The sequence below is a fragment of the Lepidochelys kempii genome, chromosome 10, assembly GCF_965140285.1.
Source record: "Lepidochelys kempii isolate rLepKem1 chromosome 10, rLepKem1.hap1, whole genome shotgun sequence".
Lineage (NCBI taxonomy): Eukaryota > Metazoa > Chordata > Testudines > Cheloniidae > Lepidochelys > Lepidochelys kempii.
In genome coordinates this window covers 47,754,452-47,769,117 of record NC_136389.1, presented here as the reverse complement: position 1 = coordinate 47,769,117, position 14,666 = coordinate 47,754,452, and positions in this window count along the sequence as shown.

Genomic DNA, 14,666 nt, shown 5'->3' with positions numbered 1-14,666 from the left:
AAATGCAGGGAATAACAAGGTGACTCACAGTCCTGAGTGCCCCGAGAATGTCACAACAGTCATTGCAAGTGAGCTCTGCCATGGGAGAGGAGTTTTCACTACCATATGCCCATTGCAGTGGAACTTCAGACTACAGACTTTGACCGTGCACATCATCTATTAGGCTGATTGATGTGCCAGAAGCTCTTAGAAATTCACCAATGGTTTGTACCAGCATTAATGCTATGTATGGACTTTCAAGGCTACCAACCTGACAACACAAATTTATCCTCTTTATCTCGTGATTCCTCAACACACTAGTTCCATTTCCACATACTGGTCTCAACTTCAGGTGCTATAAATGTACCTTTCCCAAGGGCCAGGTTCTGATCCCCTTATTCCTGTTGGATAGTACCTTACTCTACAAATAGTCAGTGGAGGAAAGGAGCTACTCAATATGAGTGAAACCATCAAAATCGGGCCCTGAATGAGATTCTTTCCCCCCTGGCTAGTTCATTGTCTCTTTCGAATTTCTCTTGCTGTAGTTGGCATGTTTTTCCTATTACAGGGAAGGTATCTTGTTGTGAGTCTGACATTCCATATCTGCAGTATGTTTTTTTTCTCTCTAAGGGTTCATCTACACAGCAAAATTGACAGACTAGCTATTGCAGAATAAACTATTCCACAGTAATGATTCCAGAATAGTTCCCCATGTGGACACTTTAATTCCAGAATAAGAATGTCCACATAGGGCACTGTGATGGGGCAGTTAGGAAGGGGTTAAAGAACTGCTCTGGTCACAGTTAGCCCCCTCTCCTCTCCATGGAGCAGATGAGGCTTGTCAAGCCTTGGAAGGGCAAGGCCCTTAAAAGGATCATCCCAGTTCAGTGAGAGGTGGCACTTGGAAGCAGAGCTAGATTTCCCAGCCCCAGGAAGCAAGTGTTACTTACTGGGAAAACTGCTTGACAGCCCTGGCTGACCAGGCCCTCTGAGGGAAAAGGGGGACCAGCTTTTCTTTTTGGAGTCCTGAGGCTCAACCTGGGTGTTTGGATACACCCACATCCACTCCCAGGAACTGTTTCTCCCTTACACTGCATGGGGCTGCAGGGTCACTGCCTTTTATGTGCTGTGGAAGTATTTTGCTTTTTTCATTTGGAGTACTTTTCACCTCTAGGGACGGGGGAGATTCCCTAAGAGCCACAGTAGGAGGGCTGTGCCCTGAACTCTGAAACTAATCTCCAGGAACACTGTTGTTTGGGGAAGGAGGTCCTAGACAAGAGAGATGTCCATCCTTGCCCCAAGGGTTGTATAACCTATCACAGGTGCCATTCCAAAATAGCTGTTGAATAATAGCTTATTCCTCAATAGCTATTCCAGTCAATGACCCCTTGCAGACAAGCCCTAAGCAAAAGGTTCTCTATCTTATCACTGCTCTATGATTTGTGTTTATACGGCACACCTGCAGTTTGTTCATGCCTGACTCATTGTCTTTGGCAAGAAGTGCCAAGATTTTAAGTCCTCTGAAGTGTTGCTGGAGTTCCATCAGGTCTCTTTAACTGTCCAGATAATCATAATAATCTTCATTATTAATAATTATAGTTATTATAATTAAGATAGATCACAATTATCTTCTGTTTTAACTTCATCTTCCAGGTCAGCAAAGCCGCAAGCCTTTCCTAAAGTTCTTGGCTGTGTGGTGAATTTGTCTATGGATTCTGTCTGGTGTTGTGCTAGGTTCCAAAACAGGTATCTGGCACATGACAGATTTCTCTCTGGAATGAAACACACTGTTAGTGCTTCTCAGCATGTCTCAGTCACTTCTTCTGGCACGTTCTCATTCCTTTCATATGCTTTCCAGCAATAGCACACTTTTTATCTTTGTTGACTCTTCACTTGAGATGTCTATATATACCGTGCTCAGCCATCGAAAGCCACCAATACCATAAGTCAGGTACAGATATTTATCGCTGCCCATGTAAACTGAGGAAATTAATGATAGCGACTCACTCAGTTTTGCTTAATGCAAAAATGAAAATGAAATCTCCTTCCATATTCTAGTCAAGAGCTCCACCATTTGGGCATTAGTGACCAGTTTTTACAGCTCCAACTAGCTGGTGTACTTCTCCCGCCAAACATCAATGCGCACTCCACCACAGTTCAAGTAGTATCCTCCTCCATCTGGTTCAGAATGTGCCAAGTTCAGTTTCCCCAATTCTCACTTACACCAGGGACAGGGTAAGTCCCTACGTGGCCCCATAATACAAGGCCCTTCCCGTCTCACAGACAAGAACAGAGTAACTGAGAAGCAGACCCTCTGCTCCTTTCAAGGGTGTAGAAACAGGATGGACCTTAGCTGGGTGGCTGGTGAATTCCAATATACTTTCCTGAGTCTGGATAGGAGCAGCTGATGCTCACTTACACAAAGGTCCTGGCAGTAAACTGGAGTAAATGTGATTTATGCCCGTGTTAAAGCCCCTTTGAACTGCCAGAGTGGAGTAAAGGGGCCTTAGTATAAATGAGAATGAGGCTTTATTCCCTGTCTGCGCTTGGGGCCAAGAACACCAGACATACATGGATGTGTATTGTGGGCAAGTGCTCTGTCAATTCTCACCTCCGCAAGCCTGCATGGAGATACCTTTCTGTAAAAGCCTTTCCTCCCACCCTCCTCCTTCAAACTATTTCTCATAGAGGAAATGTTTTTATGAAAAAAGTTACTTTTGTTTGTAAAAAGCGATTTCAGTAGAAGCATTGTAAGTGGGAAGCCTAGAGGGAAGAGTATCAAAAATACACGACTGTCTCCAACTCAGATTTATGTTATCACAATCTGATGCTCCAGGGCACGAGATATTTGTTTTGTTTGGACCATAATAACCCTTCTTAAGTGGTTCCCAGACACACCCCGGGAGTGTGATTCCAGCACAACAATACATGTCCTGTCATGCTTTGCTGCTCTAGTGAATCGGAGAAATTTGTTGGAAAAGAATCACTGTAGCCTCATTCAGCCAGGGCAGGATAACTGCTTCTCCTCCTCAATGCACACACGTTGTGATGTACTCTTGAGGTGAAAGCCTGGACCCATTTAAATCAATGTCCATACCAAAACTCCCTTCAATAAGGCCAAGAGTTTACCTTTGGTATTTCTTTGTTCATTAAAGGTATCCCAGAATGCATCACTGTGTCTTGTTATAAATACTCTGATATCTGGGATGTCACACTGAAAAAATAAATAACACTAGTTCCTCTTATATAGCACTTTTTCATCAGGACATTTCAAAGAACTTTAACAAAGGAGGAAATATCATTACCCCCATTTTACAGATGGAGAAACTGAGGCACACTGTAGGATCTCTTCACTGAACCAGGAAACACCGAGAGGATTTTGTGGGGAAAAGGAATTTAAAAAAAAAGTCAAACCCGATTTGTGTACTTCATGCTTTCCACAGCATGATTAGTGGGGACAACACATAATTCAACTGCAGAAGACATGGCTACAGGATGTCATTGAGGACTTAGCAAGACTCAAAAAAGGAACTTGATTTTTTATATGGGTAAAAAGAATATCCAAAGGTATAATCATTAATGCTAACAAGTTTTGGAAGGGACATAAAACCTCATGCTTCAGGATTTAAGACAACTTTTAAGTACTAAAGATCAGGGTGAGATCTTCATGGGGAGCAGATTATTCCCACATCTGCCTACCGTTGGGTTCTTAAACCTTCCTCTGAAGCAGCAGGTGCTGGCCCCAGTCAGAACCAGGACACTGGACTATATGGCCTCACAGGTCTGGCGGTTCTTATGCACTTATTCAATACTATCGAGGTTTCTCTTTCTGTGTATTTCTACTTAACCATTTTCATGGCATCTGAACGCAGTGGTGCCTGGGAGTACTTCAGTTGTCATTTTCATTCTGTGAGCCACCTTTAACTGATGGGGCATTCTTCCCATGTCTCTTCCCGTTTCCATTTCAAGTTACTTTTACCTCCCATCTCTGAGCCGTCCTTATTTACAACTTATTGGCTACTGGTCCTTGCAGCCAACATTTGATGTGATTTGATTATGATGTCCTTTAGGATCTTCCAGCCTATTTCCATTCTCATCAATATTAATCATCTACACCCCCCCCCAATGCATCTTGCTCACTAGATAGCTTCATCCTCCAGAATTTGCTTAGCTGAAGACTACCACATTGTAGTGCTGTGCTCAGTCAATCCATTCCTTAGTGTTATGAGTGTGAGTAGTTTGTGGCCACTGCCCCAAGCTTCCTTCCTGTAGTTTCACACTCAATCAGTTCTTTCCTAATTCTAAGAAGAAAACCAGGGTGACTTCTCCTTTGCCAAGATTCTCTACTTTGTGAACCATAAAAATGGCCTTTATGTAATGTATACACCTGGGCTGTGATGCTTCTTTGAATGGACTTCATACTCCAGAGCTTTGCAACCCAACCTGACCCAACAGGACCCGAATACAAGTGTCAAACCGAGGTTGGGTTGGGTCTGAAAACAACCCAACCCTCCCAGGCTGAGGTTGGGTCGTCCGTGCTCACCTCCTCCTGTCGGTGGGGTCGACGCTGCAGTGGCTGCATGCCCAGCTCCTGCCAGCCACTGCCACCTCACTGCTCCCTGTAGCAAGAGTTGGCACGGGGATTGGCAGCAGGAAGCTCCTCCCAGGCCAAGCCCCAAGGACGAAGCCGCAGAACTGACACTGGTTCCGGGAGGAATGTCAGATTTGGGTCAAGCTGGGTCTAAAAACGATTTGACACTCTCGGGGGAAACAAGGTGGGGAAGGTAATGTCTTTTATTGGACCAACTTCTGTGGTGAGAGAGACAATATGTGCTAACTAGGGCTGTTGATTAATGACAGTTAACTCACACGATTAACTCAAAAAAATTAATCACGATTAATCGCAGTTTTATTCGCACTCTTAAACCATAGAATACCAATTGAAATTTATTAAATATGTTGGATGTTTTTCTACATTTTCAAGTATATTCATTTCAATTACAACACGGAATAAAAAGTGTACACTGCTCACTTTATATTATTATTAGGGCTGTCAAGCAATTAAAAAAATTAACCATGATTAATCGTGAGATTAATCGCACTGTTAAACAATAGAATACCATTTATTTAAATATTTTGGATGTTTTCTACACTTCCAAATATATTAATTTGAATTACAACACAGAATACAAAGCGTACAGTGCTCACTTTATATTTTTGATTACAAATATTTGCACTGTAAAAAACAAAAGAAATAGTATATTTCAATTCACCTAATACAAGTACTGTAGTGCAATCTCTTTATGATGAAAGTTGAACTTAAAAATGTAGATTTTTTTGGTTACATAACTGCACTCAAAAACAAAACAATGCAAAATTTTAGCACCTACAAGTCCACTCAGTCCTACTTTTCATTCAGCCAATCGTTAAGACAAACAAGTTTGTTTACATTTACGGGAGATAATGCTGCCCACTTCTTATTTACAATGTCACCAGAAAGTGAGAACAGGCATTCTCATGGGACTTTTTTAGCTGGCGTTGCAAGGTATTTACGTGCCAGATATGCTAAACATTCATATTCTCCTTCGTGCTTCGGCCATCATTCCAGAGGATATGCTTCCATGCTGATGATGCTCGCTAAAAAATAATGTGTTAATTAAATTTGTGACTGAACTTCATGGGGGAGAATTGTATGTCCCCTGCTCTGTTTTACCTGCATTCTGCCATATATTTCATGTTACAGTAGCCTCGGATGATGACTCAGCACATGTTGTTCATTTTAAGAATACTTTCGCTGCGGATTTGGTAAAATGCAAAGAAGGTACCAACAGAGCCGTCCCTTGGGTAGGGCGAACTGGGTTGACCGCTCCGGGCCCCGTGCTTTGGGGGGGACCCTGCAAGCCGGTGCGATTGGCTAGCATGGTCGGTCCCAGAAGACATAGGCACGGGAACTAGGGCTGGCTTTCAGCACCCCTATTAAAAATGTTCCAGCACCACTGCCGGAAGACAAATCCATCACTTCCGCAGGGCCTGCCGTCTTGTTGACAGTTAGGAGAGACAGCCCCCGGCTCGGCCGCCCGCCTTTTGATGCAGCGAGTCGCTCACCCTGGCCGGAGCCCTGAGCAGCCATGGCGCTATATTGCCAACAATAGCCCTGCAGTAGGCGCCGGCAACTGCCAGCAGCAGCAGGTGGCCCACCACCAGGCCAGATACATCTTGCTGGCCGAGCCGCCGATGCAGAGCGGGCCCCCAAACTGGCAGAGGCTGATTTGTCCCAGGCCCCACACCCCCTAGGGACAGCCCTGGGTACCAATGTGAGATTCTAAAGATAGTTGCAGCACTTGACCCAAGGTTTAAGAATCTGAAGTGCCTTCCAAATGTGAGAGGGATGAGGTGTGGAGCATGCTTTCAGAAGTCTTAAAAGAGCAACACTCCAATGCAGAAGCTACAGAACCCAAACCACAAAAAAAGAAAATCAGCCTTCTGCTGGTGGCATTTGACTCAGATGATGAAAATGAACAAGCATTGGTCCGCATTGCTTTGGATTATTATTGAGCAGAACCTGTCATCAGCATGGACGCATGTCCTCTGGAATGGTGGTTGAAGCATGAAGGGACATATGAATCTTTAGCATATCTGGCGTGTAAATATCTTGCTACGCCGGCTACAACAGTGCCATGTGAATGCCTCTTCTCACTTTCAGGTGACATTGTGAACAAGAAGCAGGCAGCATTATCTCCTGCAAATGTATACAAACTTGTTTCTCTGAGTGATTGGCTGAACAAGAAATAGGACTGAGTAGACTTGTAGGCCCTAAAGTTTTATACAGTTTTATTTTTGAATGCAGTTATTTTTTGTACACAATTCTACATTTGTAAGTTCAACTTTCATGATAAAGAGATTGCACTACAGTACTTGTATTAGGTGAATTGAAAAATACTATTTCTTTTAATTTTTACAGTGCAAATATTTGTAATCAAAAATAAATATAAAGTGAGCACTGTATACTTTGTATTCTGTGTTGTAACTGAAATCAATATATTTGAAAATGTGGGAAACATCCAAAAATGTTTAAATAAATTGTATTCTATTATTGTTTAACAGTGTGATTAATCACACGATTAAACGTGATTAATTTGTTTAATCGCTTGACAGCCCTAGTGCTAACTACTTATGCTAAACAATCTGATCCACATTGCATTTAGCTGGGAGGCTCGGAGAACCTTTCCCAGACCTGAAGAAGAGCTCTGTGTAGCTCTGTGTGGCTCTCTCTCTCACCAACAGAAATTGGTCCAGTAAAAGATCTTAACTTACCCACCTTGCCTCTCTAATATCCTAGGACTGACATGGCTACAACTATACTGCATTTGACACTCTTGTGTTTCTCCCAGGTATGGTCTAGGTCAGGCTTTAAAATCAGGCCTGAGCAGACCTCTAGACTGGGTAGTTACAATGCCCCGTGAATAAAACGTAGTTCTGAGTGTCTTAAGAGTTGGTCAAGAAATTTCTCATGAGCACTATTAGTCTATTAGGTACTTACATTACTACAGTATCTGAGGACCTCACTCTCTTTAATGCATTTATCCCTAGAACACCTGTGTGAAGTAGGGAAGTCTATTATCTTGTTTTTATTGATGAGCAAGTGAGCCACAGAGAGACTCAGGGCTTGTCTACATTTGAAACACTACAGCTGCCATGTTGCCACTGCACCACTGTAGCACTTTGGTGTAGACACTCATTACAGCAATGGGAGGGGTTCTCTCATTGACCTACTTAATCCACTTCCCCGAGAGGCAGTAGCTAGATTGACAGAAGAATTCTTCCATCGACCTAGCACTGTGTAGACTGGGGCTTAGGTCATCTTAACTACTTTGCTCAAGAGTGTGGATTTTGCACACCCGAGTGATGTAGCTGGGTTGACTTAACTTCTGAGCGTAGACTTGGCCTATGTGATTTACCCAAGGTCATCCAGGAAGGCTACAGTGGATCAGGTAATTGAAAATAGGTCTCCTGAGGCCCAGGCTAGCACTTTATCCACTGGACTATCCTCCTCCCAAAACCTACAGCAGACAGTATTGTAACCTGCCTACATGCTCCTCCAAAGAATGTCACCACAACATTGGGCTTAAAATAAGACCCTCAGTTCATTTTTGCAGGATCAGGGCCTCAGTCTGCATGTTTATTCAGACCTAGATTTTTTCCATCAATGAGCACAACCCTGGCAGGGGCAAGCAGCTCTGTTCACTGCCACCACCGACGATGGCTCCAGACTGGGAAATCAAACCCAGGCCTCAGTACAGAACATTAACATGGAGGAGCATGTCCCCAGGGAGTTCACGTTCCTAATTAAGCATCATTATTTCTGGAAAGAATTTTTTGTGGGTGATCATTGCACCTGCACATTTTAATTGGGAGTTAGTTGGTTCAAAGCAGAGATATCGCTGTAATTGCTGCTGACTAGTCTGTACAAAGCTTTTTGGTCTCAAGACCCAAGGACTTCCCTTATCAAATAATTCTGTAGCTAAGCTGGCTTTTTATCTATAACATAACTGGGGGAAGACCTGTAAAGGACCTGAGAGTGAAAGGATGCTGCAGCTGGAAAGTAATACCACAAAGATGACTGAGAAAAACCATAAATTGCAGATCAGAAGTTAAAATGCAGAATAGAGTACAGAATAGACTAGATTAAGAACCATTTGAGAGAATGAGCATATAAATCCATATAGAATGAGCTCTGAAACCACCACAACGGAACACAGCTGTTAACTTTGCTAGTTTAAACACCCTACCCTATGTTAAGGAAGTCAGAGTGTATCTGAGACTTCAGCTAATCATCCAGATCTCTTACCATGAATCCCTCCTTCCAATCCTAAATACAGTGCAGCTCTGAGCCAAAGTTATAGTGACTGTCCAATGTAAGGGGTCCAGTGCCAATAAGAACTGGACTAGAAACTAGTACAGAATCCCCTACTTTCTGATGAGCTGAGAAGGCAAATCATACACCAAATCCATCACAAACATGAACAAACCTAAAAAGCTCAAGTTCTTTCAATAGATGCAGGGCTTTAACATAGAGAGAACATAACACTGATCCTTGAGAAGGAAGGAGGATTCAGAGGATCCACTCTGCTCCCAGATCCTGCACCTCTTTTTTGTGGAACCTCCGACAAATGAGTCTCTGTAAGCAACATCTAATGAGGGAGAACTATAACTAGCCTTTTATGCACGAGTCTGACAATCTCAGCTAAGAGTTTGGCTAATAGTTAATTTGAGCTGCTGAATTTAAGCACTAAGTGAAAATCTGCTTAATCCTGTGTTCCAGCATAAAACTGTAATTTGATAGTATAGCATGACAGGCTCCTCACCTGTGTCAGAGACTTCACAGCCGACCATCACTAGAGTCAACAGAAAACCACAGCAGGGAGAAGGAAATGGGACACAGCACGATGGACTACTTGGCTTTCCCAGGCCAATAGACAGGGCACACTGCTCTGATCAGTTTCCATCAGCTTCTAAAACAAAGAAGGTAAGTGCTATGAAAAGGCACAAAAGGGTGGGACTCAGGAGACCTGAGTTATTGTCTCAGCTCTACCACTGGCCTAATGGGTGACCTTGGGCAAGTCACGTCCCCTTGCTGTGCCTCAGTTTCCCCCACCCTTTGTCTTCTCTACATTCTAAGCTCTCTGAGGCAGGGGTTGACTCTCACTATGTGTTGGCACAGTGCCTAGCACAACGGGGCCCTGATCTTGGTTGCAGCTTCTGGGCACTACAGGAATAAAAACAATACCTATGGGTGGAGCTCGAGTCTAGTTTTGTCCCCAAGTTATCCACCCACAAGGCCTGCGCACTGGAAAGGTCTTTGCTGAGTCTTCAGGAATGAGGAACTGGCTTTGCAGCTGCACAGAGCCCCCTTTGGGAAGAGGTGGACTGAAGCTTGTAGTCAAAGTGGTCCAGGCAGTCAGTCAAGCAGCATCATTTCCGTTCGGCTGAGAAACTGGGGTTTGTGTCAGTGTATGCTTGGTGTAAACTTTTTGCCTACAAAGAATGTACCCACAGGCCTGTCTCCCTGAACACAGCAGAAACAAACAACCATAGGCAGTTTCCCTGCTTGGAAATCCCCAAGTTAGCCTCTCCAGCAAGGTCTGTGCCCAAGAAGCTATGTCCCTCTGCTTCCTCTCACAGTCACATTCTCACTCCTTTACCGGGCTTTCTTCAACACACACAGTTTACAACTGATCTCTTAGACCATGTCTACTATGCAGATCTAGATCAGTATAACTCCATCACAAAGGGGTGTGAAAAATCCATCCCCCCCACCCTGGACAGCGCTGTAGCTACTGCCTCTAGGGAGGTCGATTAACTCCCCTGAAGGGAGAAGCTCTCCCATCGGTGTCCTAGCATCTTCACTAAAGCACCACAGCATCAAAGCTGCACTATGCTGTAGGTGAGGACAAGCCTGTCGCCCCTGCATTTGCCCTGTTAATCTACTGGGGCTAGTTCAGGGCCCGCCATGCAGCCATTGCTTTGTTTACTACACAAAGAAGCTTGATTGCTCCTTCTGTGGAGCATATAAGGGCTTGTCTACACTGGCAATTAACAGCGCTGCAACTTTCTCTCTCAGGGGGGTGAAAAACCTCCCCCGAGTGCAGCAAGTCTCGGGCACCAGTGTAAACAGTGCCCCAGAGCTGGGAGCTTCGCCCCTCGTGGAGGTGGGGGTTTTTCCCAGCGCTGCACCTCAACCACACAAGGCAAGTTAAGAGTGCTTGGTACACACACAGGTTTTAACAAAGTCTGTGATTGTGTTTCAGACCTGTTGGCAGCCATTAACGCCTTTCAGCACAACAATATTACTATTTATATTGTGGCAGCAGCCAAAGGCTCCATGCAGAACAGGGCCCCATTTGTGTGCTAGGTGTTGTACACAACACTGTAAAAAACAGTCTGAAGGGTCATGTGCTCATCTTCTAAGGATGAAGGGACAGAGAGAATCCTTCCAACCAAGGGTAAGTCTACACTTGCGGAGTTTTTGCGCTGTAAGTTTCACGGGTGACAGGGAACCGGTGAAAGAAAAGCGCTGGTTTGTGTACTCACTTAATTCCTCAGGTGTCAGAGAGTGTTTACATGAGCAGCACTTCCATCGCGGATGAGAGCAGTGCTCTAGGGCAGCTATCCCACAGTGCAGCTCTCTCCAGTTTGACGATGGGTCTTGTGGGAAGGGGGTGTGGATTGCGGGGCATCCTGGGTCCCTGCACAGCCTCCTCTCCCCAAACACGGATAAGCTCCAGTGGCTCAGCATTGCTCCAGGGGAGCAGGGGATCGTTGGCTCCGTGGAGCAGGCATTGTCACCTGGCCAGATCAGTGAGCCCTTGCCAAGAAAACAGGAAGGGGAGTTTCAAAGTTCCCGGGGCTTTACAGGGGGAGGGGTGGATGTCTGTTTACCTGGCGTCAGAGCAGCAGAGCTGCTGGCGAGAGTGGTCACCCAGGCACTGTGGGAGATCCTGCGGAGGCGAAAAGCTGTGTAAACAGGAAGAATCAGGAGCGTAGCTAGTGAGGGAGCAGGGCAAGGGCTGCTCTCCCACCAAGCGGGCATGGCGCCTTTTTAATTTTTACTCACCCGGCAGCGCTCTGGGTCTTCGGCAGCGGGTCCTTCGCTTGCTCCAGTCTCCGGTGGCACTTCGGCGGCAGGGGGTCCTTCAGTGCCGCCGAAGACCCGGAGCACCGCCGGGTGAGTCCAAGCAGGTGATGCCTTTTTTTATGTCCACTCTCCCTCTTCTCTCCACCTGGCTACGCCACTGGGAAGAATGTGTCTTCACTTGCACGTCACCGCAAAAGCATCACTGGTACGAACTATATGCCTCTCATGGAGGTGGTTTGCTTTTTGTGGTGAAACGTCTGAGTTTCACTGCAAAATGTCATTGGAGAGTGTAGACGCTCCCATGGTTTTTGCACCAAAAAAGGGACTTTTTCCGCTTTAAATGGCAAGCGTAGACATGCCCCAAGGCAGGGTGAGAGAACATCCCTGCTCTGCAGAACAAGTGAGAAAAAGGGATTGGAGAACTTTAAAATGTTTTCAGAGGCGCTTTTTACTTTAGGGCCTGGTCTACACTACAAAGTTAGTTCCATGTAAGTCACTTTGCATTGATCTATTTGTGCATGTGTCTATGCACAAATTTGTTTCAGGCTGATGTAACTGCCCCATTATGGCACTGCAACCACCTCCCCAAATGGCGTAGAGCTATGGTTGACCTACTGAGGATGACAGTGCAAGCATAGACAATGCATGACCTGTGTCAACCCTCACAATCCTGCAGCAGCTGTCCCACAATGCCTCATTCTCTGATCACCATTGTAAACTCAACTGCCCAGGAGTCACAGGCCAAAAACAACCCTCTCCCCACATTCTGAAATGCCTTTTCCTGACTGCCCTCCTTGGCAGCACACCTAGCAGCTCTCTCTTGTGGTATGGCAACCATGCCAGCTCCACTAGACACACTCCTGCCTGGAGTGAACAGGAACTATTAGAGCTCCTAGACCGGCTGGGAGAAGAGGCTGCGCAAGCATAACTACAGCCCAGCTGTGGAAACATGGACACCTACCAGCAGATTGCCTGGAGATATAGGCAAAGAAGTATGACTGGGATGAGCAGCAGTGTCATGTGAAAGTCCAGGAACTTCACCAGGGATACCACAAGGCGGGGAGCGCAACAGTAGATCTGGTGCTGAGACACAGACCTGCTGCTTCTACAAGGAACTGTACGCCATATTTGGCAGAGACTCCACCAGCACCCCACAGACCCCTGTGGATGCTTCAGAGGAGCCCGAGATAGAGACCCCTGTTGTGAACAGTGAGGGGAGGGGAGGGAAACACTGCAGGGGACTCTAGCCATGCTGCGTGCCAGGATCTGTTTGAGTCTCTGCCACAGTCTAGCCAGTCCCACCAGGCAAGCACAGATCAGCCTGATGAAGGGGAAGAGAACTCGGGAGTTCGCATATATTTTTCCTTAGAGCATTGAAATTTAAAGATGGTGCCTGGCCCATCCCCAAGTTAACAAGACAAAGGTATCAACTTTTCATTGTTTTATTTGTACAAGAAGAGGTGGAGGTACAACCAAGAAAGGTAGAGTTGGCACCTGCCTTCCTTTCCCCTGTTGGGTTAGGCAGGGTGGGGTCCATCTGGAGCACTTTTTATATGCATAAAAATGTACCTTTTATCCTCCTGAAAGATCGCCATGAAAGGAGATACTATGCAATCTGCTCCCAAAAATTTCTAGGAATGGCTGACTTATTTCTTCCTCCACGGTAAGACACTTTCCCACACCACTTTGTGATGAGTTTGGTTGGTGACATTGCAGTAAACAGGCTAGTGGCATATGGGCCCGGGCAGCTTCAGGATGCCAGCAGCTGTGTTCTCTGTACCTTTGTTATCCTTCATAGTGAGATATCAGCTAAAATCACTACCTTCTGTTGAAACTAGTGCCAATAGTCAGTGCCATTGGTTTATGCTTAGATCCATGGAATAGGGATGAAAATTTTATAGCTTTGTGCAACTGAAAATCACTCACTATAGCTGGGGTCGAGAGTGGTGCTGTGCTGTGGTGCTCCAAAGCTGGTGTCAATAAGCAAGTCATATTGACATTGTTGATGGGAATAAGGAGAGGGAGTTTGAAAGTTTTCTTTCCCTTTCCATTGCGACTGTAAATCACAGTATCTGTCTGTTTTTATGAGGAGCTTCTGGTGTCACGACCTTCAGGGTGCCCCCTCCACACCCGCAGAAAGCCTATCCTGTTGAGAAAGAAGAGGACGGCTGAGGACGTGTTTCGCAAGGTCCTGCAAGCCAAGCATCAGACTGTGACCAATGGATCTGGAGGGCCCGTATGACCGACAGCATGTAGAAAGACACAGAAGATAGAAAAAAAGCCCAGGCGTTCCATCAGGAAAAGGAGAGGGAAATGCACCAGGACATAATGGGTCTTCTCACGTAGCAAACCCAAATGCTTCAGATCCTGGTTGATTTACAGGTCCAAAAATCCAGAACTCTCCACTCTTTGCAGTTCTTGAAGAATGCCTAAACCCTCTGAACATACTATGTGGCATAATGGGGTGCACCAGTACCCACACCACTCCACACTGGAAGACAGCAAGGAAAACCACAGCTTCATATAACACTGACCTGTGACAACCACAGTTGGTGTGTGTATACCCACGACGGACTACATTTGTGGATTCAAATGGACTTAAATGTTTCCTTCCTTTCTAATTTTAAATTTGCACCTCATGAAGTTATGTTAAAAATTCATAAAACATTGCCTGTGGATTTTTTTGCACATTATTTTCTGCAGTATTTTTTCCTACCAATTTAAGTTCTATTTTTGGAGGATCAAATTACCTTTATTAGTTCCAACATATATCGCAGAACGGTGTTCAAAGGAAACAGTACTTGTAAATGTACACCAAGCATCACAGAATTCACTGCTTCTGGAAAACACCCAGTCATATTTATAAATGTACAGCAGGCACTACCCAATCCTAAGCAGAAACCAAAACTCCAGCAGAAAACACTACTGGAGCTGACTGTTAAAGTGCTCTTTCAGAGTCTCCCTCAAACACATAGATCCACGTTGGGGTTCTGAAATAGCCCTTGTGTCCGGGTGTTCAAAGTCAGCAGAGAGCCACTCCATCTCCACCCTT